The sequence below is a fragment of the Nomia melanderi genome, chromosome 8 (assembly GCF_051020985.1).
Source record: "Nomia melanderi isolate GNS246 chromosome 8, iyNomMela1, whole genome shotgun sequence".
NCBI classification, from domain to species: Eukaryota; Metazoa; Arthropoda; class Insecta; order Hymenoptera; family Halictidae; genus Nomia; species Nomia melanderi.
Window position 1 is genome coordinate 9,065,980 of NC_135006.1, and position 16,653 is coordinate 9,082,632.

The window sequence follows — 16,653 nt, forward strand, 5'->3', positions numbered from 1 at the left end:
CGTATACAAAATGGTGGTTATAAAAGCACAATTGCAAATAGTACATTTATACGTAGATATCACACATACAATTTTTGCTGTGTCCTCGTATTATAATCACATTATTCCGTTCCTATTTTCCTTAATAAAAATGAAAGTAGCAATGCAACTTCGATGCAGGATTGAGTGGTACAGAAAAGTTTAATATAAACGCAATATATTTATTCGTGTAAAGCCGTTATTTCTAATTACCTCCTTGGCTTGTGGGTGTCGTGTGAGTCAGTCGCGGATTCTCTGTATCGGAAGATCCTCGTTATTTTATGGATTTTGCGCAATACCATGTGTCACGTATCACGATAGTATCACCTGTTGTTTTATTTTGCAATTTCAGCGTATGTTCTTTGTGATAACAGCAAAAAGGGGAAATGAATATGCGAAATAGGGTAAGCACTGCGTTTATATGACATGAGCAGGAAATGACTATCGTATTGATATTTTTCACTGCCGGACAGGTGAATGCAATCCGTTGAAATGGATTATTAAATTCAACTTCATCGTACACTATCATCCATACATATCCGTACAATCGTTAGATTGATAGTAACAGTACATGCATTTTACTGTCTGGGTAGAGAAACAGCGTATGAAAAATTATAAACTGAACATTAAAAATAATCTTTAGCACTCTGTTCAAGAATTAGCTGATTGTAATTGCAAATTATTTGTTTAAACAAATTTAACAATGTGATATTAAAATTGAATTTTGACTCGTTGATGTACTGGATAGTTTTACATATTGTCTGCCATTAATCGCGTTCTTACGGAAGTGTTTCTGGCTATACTTGCTTGTTAATTAATTAATTTATTTCTATTTTTTGAAGAATTACTTTTGTCTAATCTGTACTTTGGAAATTAAGCTATTAATTGCAATTTTTTGATTATGAATATTTATCCTGTATATACAATAAAAAATGATTAATAAAAGTTTGAAGGTATAATTTTACGATAATTATAGTAATGGTAATTTATGGTACAGATAATATGATACAATTACATGCAAAAAGCTTTAAATAAATGACCAACATAGATTTTGAACTATAAGAACAAATTGTTAGGAGGAACCTACATAGAATTCGTACGTTGATCTGGTTCTTCTTCTTTTTTTCCCTTATTTTAGTAACATTAAGAGCGCATCACTTTAAATATTTTTGTTTAAATATTACAATCATATTCTACTAATCATACTTTTTACGGGATTCTGAAATTAACTAGAAGTTCGAAATGTAATTGAATATAATTAAAGAGGAAAACACTTTATTCAGACATTTTATTATGATATGCTCTCCTGGTAACCATTTGAAAGGACTGTCCTTGTTAAAATTTTATGAGTTTTTCAATAATACACATTAATTATTTCTACCTTTGAAAGTTACGCATAGAATTATTGATCATTTATTTTTTACATTTACATAATACATCCAACGCTTCGATAAAAAATATAGTTAATTGATTATGGAAGCTAATGGAAAGGGTGTCGAACATTACTCAACAAAATGGTAATGCTTATTAAAAACACGTATAAAATAAAGATAATTATATATTATGTTAACTGATCTTGCATGCTTCACAAATCAACTAGGCATAACAATTTATCGGTAACAATTGATAAGATTGTTCACCAATTTTTTATTTACCATTTAAATTGTTTCCTGTTAGAAAATAATTGGACACTCAGGTACGTAGTTTCAAATGGTGAAATATGCGCGTTTACTCCGATATTGATTTAATTTATAGAAACTGATATTTAATAACTTATATTTAGGGTAATTTGCACATTCTAATCTAATTATTATACATGTTGTAAACAAATATTTCGTTCGTATCATTATCAGAGTCAGAAGTGCTCACTTTGATAATAAAAATTAATTACATAAAATCTCAATTTCAATAACAAAGTAAATAGCTGTTGAGGAATACGTAGCGCATGATCCAGTTTTGAGTACGTAAGATTTTCCTAGGACCCAGAAAACACACATGCGAGGTAAAAACGGAATTTTCCGCCGCCTTCTTATAAAGTGTTGAAAGCTGCAATGGCTCCGCACAGTGAGTCATGCAAAATGGAGAATATGTTATTTCAGCAGAGCTGGCTAGACAAGATTGGAAAAAAGATCTGATGATATAACGAGATCTATTTTCTTATGACATTACATTTCGACATAGTTATAACAGCGAAAACAAGTTTAACATGTTCATTATCCGGTAAGCGATGTGACGCACTGTCTTTTTTCCTGCTATAAAATGTGTTTTACTATTAAACATATGCGAGGTTGAGCTAATGGATTATGAACAGATCCTTTCTCAGTGGAATATTGAATAATAAGTAACAAATGAAATATGTTGGAAGAAATATGGAGCTGTCACGTAATTGTTTCCTTTGCTTCATAATAACGAGTTAGATTCGCGGCAGAGCTTCCAAATTAAAGGGTGTAGTTGAAAAAAGAGGACAAAAATACTCCTGAGCCAAATTAAATCAATGATCACCTTTCGATAGCGCGCTAAGAAAAAGCATTCTGTATGTGTTATGTTTTAGTCATCTCCTTGATCGCTGAGGTAGTAATTGGGATGATAAGATTTTCTTTTGTTTCCTACGTTTAATCGCATACAAACGCTCTGAAAATAACTTTGCTGCTTGCAGCTACGGAAATTCGTGTTTGTTGTAATAGTAATTTATAATCTTTATTGTAAGAAGCTATAAAATGCGAGTAGATACTTTTATCGAAGAAATTAAAATTTTTTATTGAAAATTAGATGAAGATTAAAAGTGAGGTCATTCATATATTTATTGTGATAACGTATTATTATGACGATTGACGAGAAAACAAATTATGAGAATTGAATTTTTTAACGTTCTTTCTGCGAAAAAGCAACTAATATTGCTTTGAGTTAAATTTCTGTATTACCTTTATTTTGTCTGTGCATTAACCGATATTGAATATCTTTGTTTTCAGGCAAATAACATAAATTTAACGATAAATTCACCCAATGAAAACTATCGTGCGCTTATAATTAGAAGCTGCATTATGCTATCATATAGTTCCATTGCTGTGTTTTTTTATTAAATTATATGAATTAGCTTTGATAAACGCAGCTGCGCAAAAATTCTTACAAGAAAGGTTTAATAATTGATATTGTCGTTCTAGCGATTTCGAAGTTTGATTTTGTAGACAGATTTTTTTACGAAACTGAAAGACATTGTGTCTTGAAATTGTTATGAAAGTAGCAATGTGACAGAATAAGCAGCATCGACTAACTTCTTAGCTGTTTCATAAAAATGTATATCTACATTGTTTCAAAATACCTTGTTTTAATTTCTACAAAAACTTTAATTTAGGTAACAGATCGTAATTTTCTCGTGTGACGAATTATACTCGTCATTCCGTGAAAAATTGTTGTTTCTTCGTGACGAGTATACTCGTTATTACCCAAACAATTACCGTTTTTGCGTGGCCAATGTACCCATCATTCACGGCTAAGAGGTTAATGCTTGATACACAGAAGTATCATACAGGTAAATGCGTCGCATGTTTTTACATTGTGGATGCAATGTATCGTGGTGTACTGCAACGGTTCTCTATTAGATGGGTGCTAATATGGAGATTTACAGTTATAGCTGCGAGCTATACCTCAATTGTTTTAACCCTCCTCGAACCAATGCTTTTTATGGCTAAGCAACAGCCGTGACTGGGTCGATACAGACCCACGTATATGTTGAGAAATTGTTTTCTTATAATAACTATTATTATTATTTGATAACATAAAACATACTAAAGTACTATATATGCAATAGCATACATTTAGTTAGATCAGTATATATTTATGATAATTATATAAATAAACAGTAAAGTGTAAAAAAACAGAAACAGTTTTTATAATGTGTAGGTATACATTATAAATGATTTCCAGATACGAATTGTAATAATATCCTATGTTTTTGGAAACTATTATACCTAAATATACACTTGTAGCAATTCCTGGTGTATAAAGAACATATACCATGTAAGTAATTTTGTCATTGAGATAACTTAATGGAGTACACTCGTAAAGAGCAGTGGGCATTACGTAAATAATTGAATAGGATAAAAACACTATACTAAATCCATTAGTAGCTACAGAAAACCGATATTACTTTCACAGTAAACCAAAACATTTCATTATGTATGGTAGCTGTTTCCTAAACATAATGATTTTCATATTCAATGATAACAAATATATTATCGTCGATTATACTTTTCAAAAAGTAATTCGAGATATTTCCCTCTAATATCTCAAAACATTTAATAGCTACCTGTGGGACAGAAATAATCAAATAAATTCGTATAATAATATTACTATTAGATTTTACGAAGTATTAAATGCGTTACATACAACGCGATTGTAACAGTAGAAGCAAATATTTAATCAATTAAATAAAAAAAATTATACTTTTTTGTAAATAAAACATGCAACCGCTGTAAATTAAATTACACATTCAATCGGGATCATGAAGATGTGAGTCCGCGATGAGGTTAAAAGGCGACATAACTCCGCGCCGGGACACATCAATCATTGTCTTTCGCCTTGTCCGATGCGATTGAAATTTACGAAGGTGAAGCAGTCAAGTAGGCGTGAAAAAGGAGGAAGAGTAATTTGTTATGTAGCCGGCGTGCTGGGCTACTGTTTACACGAGCCGATCATTATAAATCGCTTAAGCAGGCTATGGTCTGTTCGTCGTATTAGCTCCTGTTGGCGCCCTCAGGCGCGTATCATCTCGATCTCGATCGCTCTTCTTATAGAGCTCCAAATGAACCGACCAAATTACTGTTTTATTGTTTATCAAGGTAATTTTCACGTTAGGATGGTGTTTAATCATTTCATTCACGTGTGTACCGTACCCGTTGAAAGGAGTATGATCGCCTGAAACATCAGAAAACATATTTTGCGTATCTTTACAGTGACTCATTAACAGTTTTTTTTTATTCTGCCACTATATTAACAGAATATGATAAATTACTTGAATAAAAACTTTCAGTTTGAAAACATTTTTTTCTTTTAAAAGTTAGAAGAGCGTTCTACGAGTTTCTTTCTATTTTCGAACGGCTGTACGATGAATTTGAAGACGACCGTATATTAAAAGGAAAATTGAGAGATCAAATTTAATTTTGTTAATCGTGTCAGCAGCTACTTGTGTCCCAGATTTTTCCTATAATTTTCAGAAACGCAGTGGTTACATTTACCAGAACTGTAGTTTCAGAAATAATTCATTCTCGCTTGTTGAAATTAAAACATGGCAAATGCATAGTCTTGGTAGGAACTCGTACACACACTTTGAAGTTAATTGTTATGATTCGTTTAAAGAGATTATTTCGATTTTTTATTTCATAAAATGTGATTATTTTGTTTATTTTCAATTAATGATTCTTGACTCTCACAATTAGTATTCTACTGCTGAAGTAATTCCTTTTGATCCTTAATTTTGGCAAATGCGTAACAGTTTTGGCACAATTGTCTATAGTAACTTTTCACACACTAACGTTAGCCCGTATACGCATGACTATGTAAGTATTTACGCATACGACACATTTTGTACGTATTGGAGTCGATTTTGACATTCAGAATGTTTAATATATCTGCAAAGATTTTGTACTTCCATTGCTTTCTGACACTGAATTCTGCAATGCCGATAACAATCGGTTTCTTAAATATTTTGAAATGTTGTTGCTATGCCGAGTCAAGCCTCTCGGACATCGATCTAGTCAATTATCGGTATTTATCTCTTTGTCGATGAAACCTATTGATTCAGCAAATTTGCTCGTTAAAACAGGTTTATGTTTGTACGCATTTAATTTTTTTTGTCAGCTTTCGCCTTTCGCCACGAACACCACGAAGTATTTCCCGCAGAATAATTTTAATGTTACCGTTTATTATTCGTCGAAATTTTGCGAGAAAGGGTTGCCTAAATTTTTGTATTCGTTATTGAATACAATTCTAGTTTCTCGTAATTACTCTTCCACGATGAATCGCGAGTTCATCGATTAATTTTCCGGTGTGCTCGTTGTATACTTTCTCGCTGCACAGGTACTCAATTGTACTACAAATGCTAAAAGAATTGGCTGGGTTTATAAATTGGCTTCTTATGCTGGACTAATTAACATACCAGTTGCGAAACTGAGCGGTCGAATTGGATCATTCCATTCAAAATCTTATAACTTCATTAATTGTACGAATTTCTATATTGGACTTACTGTAGAATAGTTTTAACATGTCAATATACGACAGTATGTTAATAATAATCGACTTTCAAACATATTCTAAACGTTGCATTCCATTAATGATGGAAGTATTAGAAGTGTTAGATGTCTTCAAGATGAAGTTAAGGGTTAGTTGTTAATATGGCAAATATGAGTTACCCAACAATAATCATAATACCATAATGATATAGATTTTGTAATTTTTATTTCTTTAGCGTAATGCGTTTCGATTCAATTATTACGTACTTTCGGAAATGAATATATTAAACTTTCGACATAATAATTTTCTGTTTTGTACTCAGAGAATCCTTGATTTTAAATTCTCCACTTCAGATTGTTATCTAGTCCCCGATCAAACTCCCAACAGGAAAGCCAGGCTTTAATACGACACGAATTTCAGTGAATTGGTATATAAGGATTCGTATTTGCATAAAAATCCGCATTATACCAACATTTGCGTTTTCAACGCATAAAATCGTCTCGTATAGAGAATTTTAGAAGCGAAATAATAATTTAGCAACGACCAGGAATTTCTATCATACTCGTAAAACTGCCGCTGAATGCTCCACTTAAGAATATTATATCTTCGACCAGTCTCCGACAGCGCTGGCAAAAAACACCGTGGAGAATTCATGAATAAGATCTCACACAGCGGGATACGTACTTTTACAAGAGGAGAGAAATGAACTGAGCGTTATCGTAACAGCGGATAGTTAGTGTAACACAAGCTATTAGCTGGGTCTGCGACCGGTGACTAGTAATTATGGCGAAGACGTCGTGTTTCACGCGTGCTAACACCGTTTCAGGATAAATTTGCTCGCAGTTATCCGAGCCAGTTCGCCCAGTTGAATACTTTTTAAGTCCATGTGGAAAGTCACGTTCGTGCTGATCTCGATCGAACAGGTGGACGATCAACGGTGTCAATTCGCTTCAGATGGATACAGTGTTTCAAACGAATTTCTTCTACTTCTTATTCGAATCTGTAGTTTGTCATAAAGTAACGAGATTGACTCGCCTCCAGCTCCTTGCCTCATAATAATGCGTGAGACTCGTGGTGAAGATTTCAAATTATTATTTCAAGACTTCAAATTAAATACTATTCTTCTGCTATCAATTATTATACTTCAAAGCAGGCATAGGCGTCGAATATATCTAAAATTTTTCTTTTATCAGTAAATCATTAATGGTGAAGTAGTTGCATCGATCATAGTAAATTATTAATGGTGAACTAGTTGCATGGTTCATAGGTGAAAAATAAATCGTGGGGCAGAGGGGTTAACCTTTTGCGTTGGAAATTAATTCAGAGATTTGGCAAAGTCTAACACGACGAATTTTATTTTTACCTATTTTATGCAGATATGTACATTAATTCTGATTAGTAATAATTTTGTATAGAGTGATATATTTAAAAATAATGTATATGTAATGCAATGAGACTATCGATGTGTTTGAAATGACATTGGCAATTTTGGAAGAAAAATATCTCGTCGTGCGTGGTACGTTTTTTCAGCGCAAGAGATTAACGCTAAGTTTACGGACATTTATTGTACAGTTCATTCTATTGTTCCTAGAGGAATCGTCGTTTTTTCATTTCGGAAATTGGAGGTTTAAACATAGACAATTAGCATACATGCTGGAGTGATTGCACCGGTTAAAATTAGAAATATTTGTGAAATAATGTTTGTAAAATGCAATACGTGTCAAACTAATATGTAGCCATGCGCAAACTAAATTGAAAATCAAGTAAAATCCGAATAGATGCACTCTCGGAGTTTCTATAGAGGAATTTCAAAAAGTTAATTTAACTGCTCGGTAGTTTTATTCTTAAGAAAATTTGTTCATACTGCGAAAGAAAGTTTTACGTCTTGTGGTGGTCATAATACTATTTTTCATTTTGCAAGTTTGATCTCTTTTCCGTTAATAGTTTTGATGTTAGAATTACTTTTGTAGTTGCAAATTTTTAGTGACGTTTATAGAAGAATGCAAACACCAGCAATATTATGTTACAGAATTTTGCTTTGAACTAGGAAACATTTAATAAACTGAAGGAGATTTATAAAGATGAATTTCGAATTCGGGTACAAGCATTGTTCGCAGTAAATCATTTATAGGAATCCAAAAAAATAGTGTAAGGGGGTTTCACTGTAGACGACCAGACAGTGCATGAAACGACAGTAACATAAAAAATGTCAGGTGGTATCGATCAGAAGAAGTTCGTGCCTAATGATGAAAAAAGTTCACCAAAACTTCGAAACTCCCGAACAACTTAAAAAAAAGAATCGATACTGTACTCTTGGAAAACAATATTCATATGACAACTCACTCTGTTTTTTCCCTCAATTGGGTTTTACATGACCAGTATCTTTTTCAAAGTTCAAAAACATTAATTTTGCAGTAGCTATATTAGAAGGCTGTACCCGATTAACTAAAAGTGCTTTCAATTGAAAACTTTTAAAAACATCAATTTATAGTCTATGAAGATAAAGATCAACTGATAAAGTTGATTTGTAGATAAGTTGACAATAGAAATGTCCACACTACTAGTCGTATTACTTTCGTGGCAGTCCAATGTATTTATCATTAGGCATGTACAGGTGAATGTTTTGAAAATGCAATTGGTAAACTCGAAGAAAATATTTGTCAATTTACTAGTAGACTCGTTGACGCACGTATGACATAAGTAGTAGCTTTTAACCTTTTGACTACGGTGCTTTAAAATGAGAGGCTATTGGTATTGTATTTAGACACGCCGTTATGCTCGTTCTCAGAAACTGAATTGCGTTGTCAAGAACGGAAAGAGGCCTTGGGAAAATGATTTGATTAGTTTCTATGTGACACGTAGGAATATGCCCATTACTGTATCAGTTTCTATATTACATTTACCATTCCAAATAGTAAATGTTTTGAATCGGGAATAATTTACTGGGCAATATATTATGGCTGTAAAGTCTGGCATCGTTTTTAGTATCCAACGTTTGATGGAAGACGATGGAAAAAAAAATAATATAATTCACTATTATTTGTTTTTAATGGATTTAGTAAAGATTGTGTTTATAGTATTGTATTATTCGTCTTTTATTTCAACACGCAATAATGTTTTACTGCTTTTTCTATTCAATTCCTACATCTCGAATGGTTTTACAAATCACTCAGTTTTTCTGTTTGAAGTTATGTTACTGCCCAGTAGGAGCTATAATTCTTTTTGTTCGTAGTTAAATATTGGCGTTCCAAGACAAAGAGACGTAAAATAGTCTGATGTAATCATTTTAATTGAATATATATAATATCAGGTCTATTATATAATAGATCTAACATTTGATATGTATATCGTCTTTTTCACATAGATAATCAGATCTTTTTACATTAGTAGATCTACGAAATCGCGTTTATGGTTTCTTTATATTAAAAATCTCTGAGAACAATTAATGATCTTACGTGATATAATTCTTTACTGTCGTCTTTCATAAAACACTAAACGTCTGTAACGTAACGGAATTTCACGAAATTTGCAATTAAAAAAGGGTCTCGTGTCTCGCATTAGTCCTGTACATTTATATATTTTTTTTAGTTCCTTTTAATTTCTATTTCTACTCTATTAATTATGTGCATTGTTACGGTAATCAAATAATAAAAGTGAAACCAAATAATGAAGACATTACTTAAACAAGTAATTAGAAATCTAGGCACGCATTCTAGTTACCTTCCATAGAAGCCATTTTTAAGTTGTTTAATTAAGACATTCTATCAATGGAAATGTTAAAATTCCGGTTTCCATCGTTTATCTCCTATTATCACGTTGTGCTAGACGATAATGAACGCAACACGTCTTGGCACATAAGGTAAGATACGAGATGTTACGGAGTGCCACATGTGTGTGAGGACGGACGCGCTTAGCTGCTTGATCGTTTTCGTTCTATTTCTTTCGTTCGCTGCTATTTCTCTTCCTTGGAAGCCAACTAACTGCCGGGTAATGTTACGAGATGGTGCAAATAGAAATGCAATGGTAAAAAGGTCGCCAAGACAACTCCAAAAAGGAAATACTGCATGCGTTAACAATTGAATGTTTAATTACTATATTAAGTTCAGGTTGTTGTTAATATTTCGCAAGTTAGCCGGTTAACTGTGGAATTTAGTTTCGAAAATCTCTTATTCTACGCATAATAAAATCAAACAATGAAGTGTATGTTCGTCAACTGCCAGACAAACTTATAATATATCCCAACGGAAAACTAAAGTAAAACGAACAAAAATTGCATGTTTATCTGAAAAAATAAATAACTTATCGTTGAAAGAGTTAGTGTCATTCTGAATTTTATAATGACGTGTATACTCGTCGAACGTAGTTAACAGGTTCGACTGGACCAAAGTTGATGCTCAATTTAGTTTTTTGTTTTAATACTCACATGTTCATTGTTTCTGCAAAACTGCTTTGAAATTAATATCAGGTTAATTATAGCACATAAGTATAATGAAATATACAAAATCTGAATAGGTATGTAAAATTTGTTTTAAATTTCTGTAGGTTAAACTATATTGAAATAACTGCATACGTACCCATAATAAATTATAAGTTACAAATTTATTCTTTAAATAAGAAAGTGTATCCCATTATTTTTTTTCTTTAATGCTGAAAGAGATCATTAAAATGTCATTCGAACAATGTTTCTACACTTGTAGGGAGATTATGGAGCAACCTTACGAATTTGCAACGTTCGAATAAAAAATTTTTGAATTATTAAATTATTATATATTTCACATATATTTCATTACTTTCACTCTTTAATTAGATTTCTAACTGAAGAATTTTAACACCGTGTTCTGTAAATCCCAATGTTTCAATAAACAGAGACTGGTTGTTGGAAAAGTGTATTTTATTGTGCGAAACAAATTAACAATTTCGTCAGAAACACTGCGGAATGTCTTTAGGGCCGCTGGCAGGAATACTGGCAGTTGCCGCGAACAGAGTAAAACGTAATCATAAATTTCATAACTACTGGAAGCACACGTCAGAAATATTAATACTCGTAATATACATAACATGGTTCCGGAAATACTTAATGATAGGACATTCAAATGCTTCATAAATAACTGCCGTCTAATTAATACTCATAAATAACTCTTACCTAATTAATAATTACAAATGTCTGGTAATTCTCTGTTTTATCAGAAACTGCTGCGCACGCTTTAAAAGTACCGTCTGTACGTCAGAATTTTTAGAAATGCATCTTCCTCAAAATACGGATATATTTCGTTTAGTTATTGTTTTAAAAATATTGCGGCATATAATTACTTTTCAACCTCTAACCGCTGGCGAGTTTTTGATTTTTCGGTATGAAATCTCGGGATAGTTTTATTTGTTATGTAGATCCTGAGAATTAGATAAAAGCCAACTAAGTAACAGAACCAATAAATGATAGGGTAGGTGATAACTGAGAATGACCTGATAAAATACTGAAGAGAGGTTGATTATTATTAATCATTATTATTAATAATAATAATTTACAAAATATTTAGAACGCGAATTCCACGTTGTACGTAGTAGGAGGCTTAATTTACGACACTTAGTCTGTTATCCAGTTTGCTTGCCTTATCCTGAGTACCATGGGATTCAAATGTAATACGAAGAATATGGTAATAGTACTTGGAGTTCTATATTCAATTAATGTCCACACCAAACTCCGCTCTGATAGCCGTAATAGGCTCAGGATTGCGAAATGAAGTAACTTATTTACTTTAAATACGTTATCAAGGTATTAGCAGCCGTCTAAAATTCTTTCATTTTAGTTTACTTTTGATTTTCTTTGAAACTGTGCTACGTAAGTATCTATTTTGTTTTTTTTTTAATTAAATGAAACGGTGAGGCTGATTACTTTGTGTCTAACAAATTTTCCTAAGACGACTTGCTAAGGAAAGAATTAGACTTTATATCTGTTTTTAAATTCAATCTTTTTGACATTGATAGTGTTTATCGAATTGAATAACATTTATTTGAAGCATTTTTTTATTGTTCATCTCCAGAGTTTAAATGTCCTATTATATTATAAATATATTATTTTGATCATTCCATGTATGAGGTAGTAGAATAACAAATGCACATGTATTGTGTATTCTCATTTTGATATATTTCTTTATTTTAAGTTTTATTCTATTGTAACTCTTTAACTACGCACAATAAAATGTACTAAGCATTTTATTTGGTTCAATAAAAGTTAAACGAAGAAATAGGATTAATCTACCATTCTATTTAGAGAAAACTAAGTGGCCTCCTTCGTGTTCTTAACAGTCGCCTGAGAAAAATTTGTTGCGCACTAAATAATCAACTCCACGTCTCATTCCACTTAACAGAAAGTAAAGCCGATACTTGCTGAGGTTATGGAGATATGGTGTTGCACATGGAGCTTATCACATTTTACTTATAAATTCAGTTCAACTTACGCACAAAATTAACAAAATAGAAACGTCTGTAACTGGATCATGTACGTTTTGTAAAAATAAAATAAAATTTAATACTGTACGAATGTCGACATATAAATGACAAAATTATTAGTATCAGAAATAAAATTCTACTGAATTTTCTTTCTTTCAAAAATTAGCATTCTAAAATGTGATTTTGCATAATCATCCCTATTTATTATTTAACAAAATTTCTCTTTCTTCCAAATGTAAACTGGTTCATATAATTAATCATTCCATTATTTCTGTTCCATTGCCGGGGCATTTTCACCTCATTGTATTATCTGAAACAACTTGATTATCTTTTATGCACGGCGTCAGTTATTTACTGTTTAAATGGTATATATTTCGTTGCCACTGAATTTTAATCATACCGTCGATAATAAATCAAAATGAATTTTTTCCATTTCTAAGCTGTGATAGATTGAAATACAAGTAATAAATTGGAGAAATCGTTAACATCTTCCAGAGTCCTACCCCTTTATTAGATGTAAATAAGAGAACCTGAAATTATTTTATTATGGATATATATATATATATGCCAACCACTTTTTTTCATAAACAGTAAATTACTAAGGTCTCTTGGCGACACTTGCGCACATGTTCCTTTTGTTGAAAAGTTTATCTTCGAAATGAGAATGCTCGTGACTCGTATGTCAACTGGCAAGGTGGACGTCAATGAAAGTGATCATAAATAGAGACCAGAAGCGTTATCGTTAATATGGGTGTTTACACTTAAGGGGGCCGGGCGCAGGATCGCATGGAAAACGAGTCCTCCCGCCGTATTGCGTTATTCAACGTTCCGAACGAACGTGAATTAACATTACTGGACGCGCTCGTCGCTGTACCTGCGCACGCATTGCGCGCGGCGAAGGCTGCTCCAATTAATCGCGTGATATTTTTACGCTATTTTTTATAGTCCGACACAGATCATTAATTTATTACAGTGCGCAACGTTTCACAGAATTTGATCGAATCAAAATAGTTCCTCCGATATAACACGAGACTTCTACTTTGCAATTAACCATATCTTCAACGATGATTGAAATCGTGATTCAGCTTAAAATAGAACCGATGGGGAAATGCGTATGCCGATGAAAGCTCCGAGACTTAAAAATAAATTTATTCTCGCGCGATGATTGTAAAGGATTGTTGCCATATGCGGTGAATGAATAATATCGCTGAACTGAAGATTTTTGTGATATTTCAATTCATTTTTAATAGAAACAACGATAAAAGGCATAAAATTTACGTAGAGCAACGGTGCCTGATATGGAACACCACAATATTTCGGAAAATGAATAGCTTGATGTGTCAGTTACCATGAGAAACACTTCATTGGTAATAGAAAACAATCATATTAATAGTTAGACGTTAATGAACGATTTGTCATTAAACGACACGAAGCATTATTGTGGTTCCGATGTGTTACTCATCTATTTAGTGTATAAAAGAAAAAGAATTAACATAATATAAGTTGAAAAAATGGAAAATTTGTGTGTTTATCCTTTTCAATTTCATAAATATTCATTTCTTGCGATAAAAATGAATTTTGTTTACAAATTACCTAGGTGTTCCATATTAAGAACAATCTTCTTATTTACATTCCTTGCCGTAGTTTGAGGGCAGTTAAATGTTTTCATTCTTATCGGTCAGTGTACGAATGTTTATTAATTTCTTTCTGTTCTGATGCAAGTTTCACTGCGAAAAATGCGTATCTCTCATTTTGGCAAACTTTTCAAATCAAGTGTTCCATATTAGACGCCATCACCCTGCTGCAATTGACCAATAACGATTGATTTGAATAGAAACTGACCCAGAGGTTACTGATAAGACCTCGACACACAGAAAGCAAAATCACTTTCCCAAACGGCAGCGAATATCAAAGTTTTTTACTCAACTCAATCGATCACATTCATCAACGAATCAAACATCATATCGACACATTTATCCGTTCAAATCATGATATTACAAAATTTAATTCTCCTCGATGTTTACGCTACGATTAAGCTGAAATTAATATTAGAACTATCTACTTTCGTCACGTTTCCCTTACAATACGAATGCCCCCGACAGCCGTCGCCTGTTACGTAAGAAATCTCAGAATAGTTAAATAAAACCTACGTTGTCTCGAGTTGTACAATATAGATGTAGATACTTATGAAATGATATATTGGAAACCCGTACGCCTACGCTTCTGGCATAACGCATTACGTAGCGTAATAAACTGTCTATTAATATTTATGATTAAATACAGTTACCTTCTCAACGAGTCCCGTGTATTTGTAACATTTTGCGCGTACCCGTGGAAAGGACAAACGCGAGGTAAGTGGCGAGTACTTGGTTCTTTCACGGCGGGGCTCTAAGAAATCGCGAGTAAGAATCCGAGCGGTTCGTTTCGCACGAAACAATTAGCTAAGAAAACCAAGTACAACCAATTTGACACGGTACGAGTTATTCCGCCGCATGCATCGTCGAAAGAGACGTGTGGTATAACCCACAATCCGCAGGTGTATCGCATCGAGGCGCTGGAGAACCGCTGCACTCTGCCGCGCAAGGTCGTAAGTACATTCTTCGGGTGAGATCGACATGCATAAGAGACTAGACTGGGGGCCTGACATTTGTAACAATGTAACCGCCCGTAACAGGCTGGCTCCGGGCCGATAATCGCTCGCCTCGCTTGATATTTTTAAACCTTGGCGGTATAATAGCCTGCAACGAGATCGCCGATCGTATGCAATTCCTCACAATGAAAATCGTAAGGTATACTGGTTTAGTGAAATTATAGGGTTGAAATGTTAGGCTCTAGCTCATACGGTTGATAATACTCGAGTATTACGTGTGGATGGAATCGGGAACTGCAGTGATTCACAATGAAAATTCTGTACAGCTCACGCGAGTATCTACGTTACATTTGGCAAAGGAGCTGGCAGACGACAAGTGAGGCAATTATCATATGAGTCAATTAATAATTTGAACGACAGATTTGAGAAGAAAGTCTACCTGTTTTGGGAAATTTATAAATTAGAAATAATTTAATCATTTTAATACGTAACTAATATTAATGCTAATAATAACTTAATACTAATAACAAAAGAGGTGTATCTTCTGCAGTATGAAAAAACAAGGTTACTGTAATTTTTATAAATTGTTTTAAAATTTATGTAAATAAGAAATTAGTATTCTGTTACATAGCTTCAATTATATTCTATTAGGTGCAGTGATTTTTATATGCGTTTTATCGACTTCTTCGACAACTCGATTTTCAGTGTGATTTTTCATTAAAATTCTGTTTCAATCACTTTTATTTTTTCTTCTGTTTGCACGGACTTTTAATCATCATTGAACCTTCGTATATTCAAATTTAATGGAGTCGTATGGCTTTACCTTCGCAATATGGATGCTTCAAAGACAAAGCCCACGCCCACGCATTGAAGCTTTCATTATTGTTTTATTGTTATTAGTTCATTGTTATTACTGCAGCATTTCTCGGAACTGGTTATTAGTGAAATGCCTACGCGACTAATGGTCCCTCGACGCAGCTTGAAGTTGAAAAAGTCGAAAGTACATATGCGCTCCGATTATGCACGGATGTTGCATATGCTTTAAACTCCGTTCCTTTCACAAGCCTTTATCTTTACCAATTTTTCGAGTATGTAATAACGCCTTTTGCATACCTTCTTATTCTCAAGATTGCAATCTCTCGCAAACTATATCGTAGAAAAACTTATTCTTTTGTTCTATCTTGTGTTTTTAAACATTTCTTTTCATTGACTTCGTATTACTTTTCAATTCTTTATCTTATGCTTCGGTATTTTATAGAGAATCATTTTTAAATTGTATCCAAGAGTGTGACAAATTTCTTGAAAGAATCCCAAGAATATTCAAATATAAGATTTTATGCGCAAAATCGATTTAACTTGTTTTGTAGTTA

General features: G+C 32.9%; 1 protein-coding gene across 6 annotated transcripts in view; it reads left to right on the top strand.

Annotated features, from left to right (window-relative positions):
• Positions 1 to 16,653, top strand: part of dsx (transcription factor doublesex) — a 173,194-nt gene that overhangs the window by 69,702 nt on the left and 86,839 nt on the right. The window lies entirely within an intron of this gene.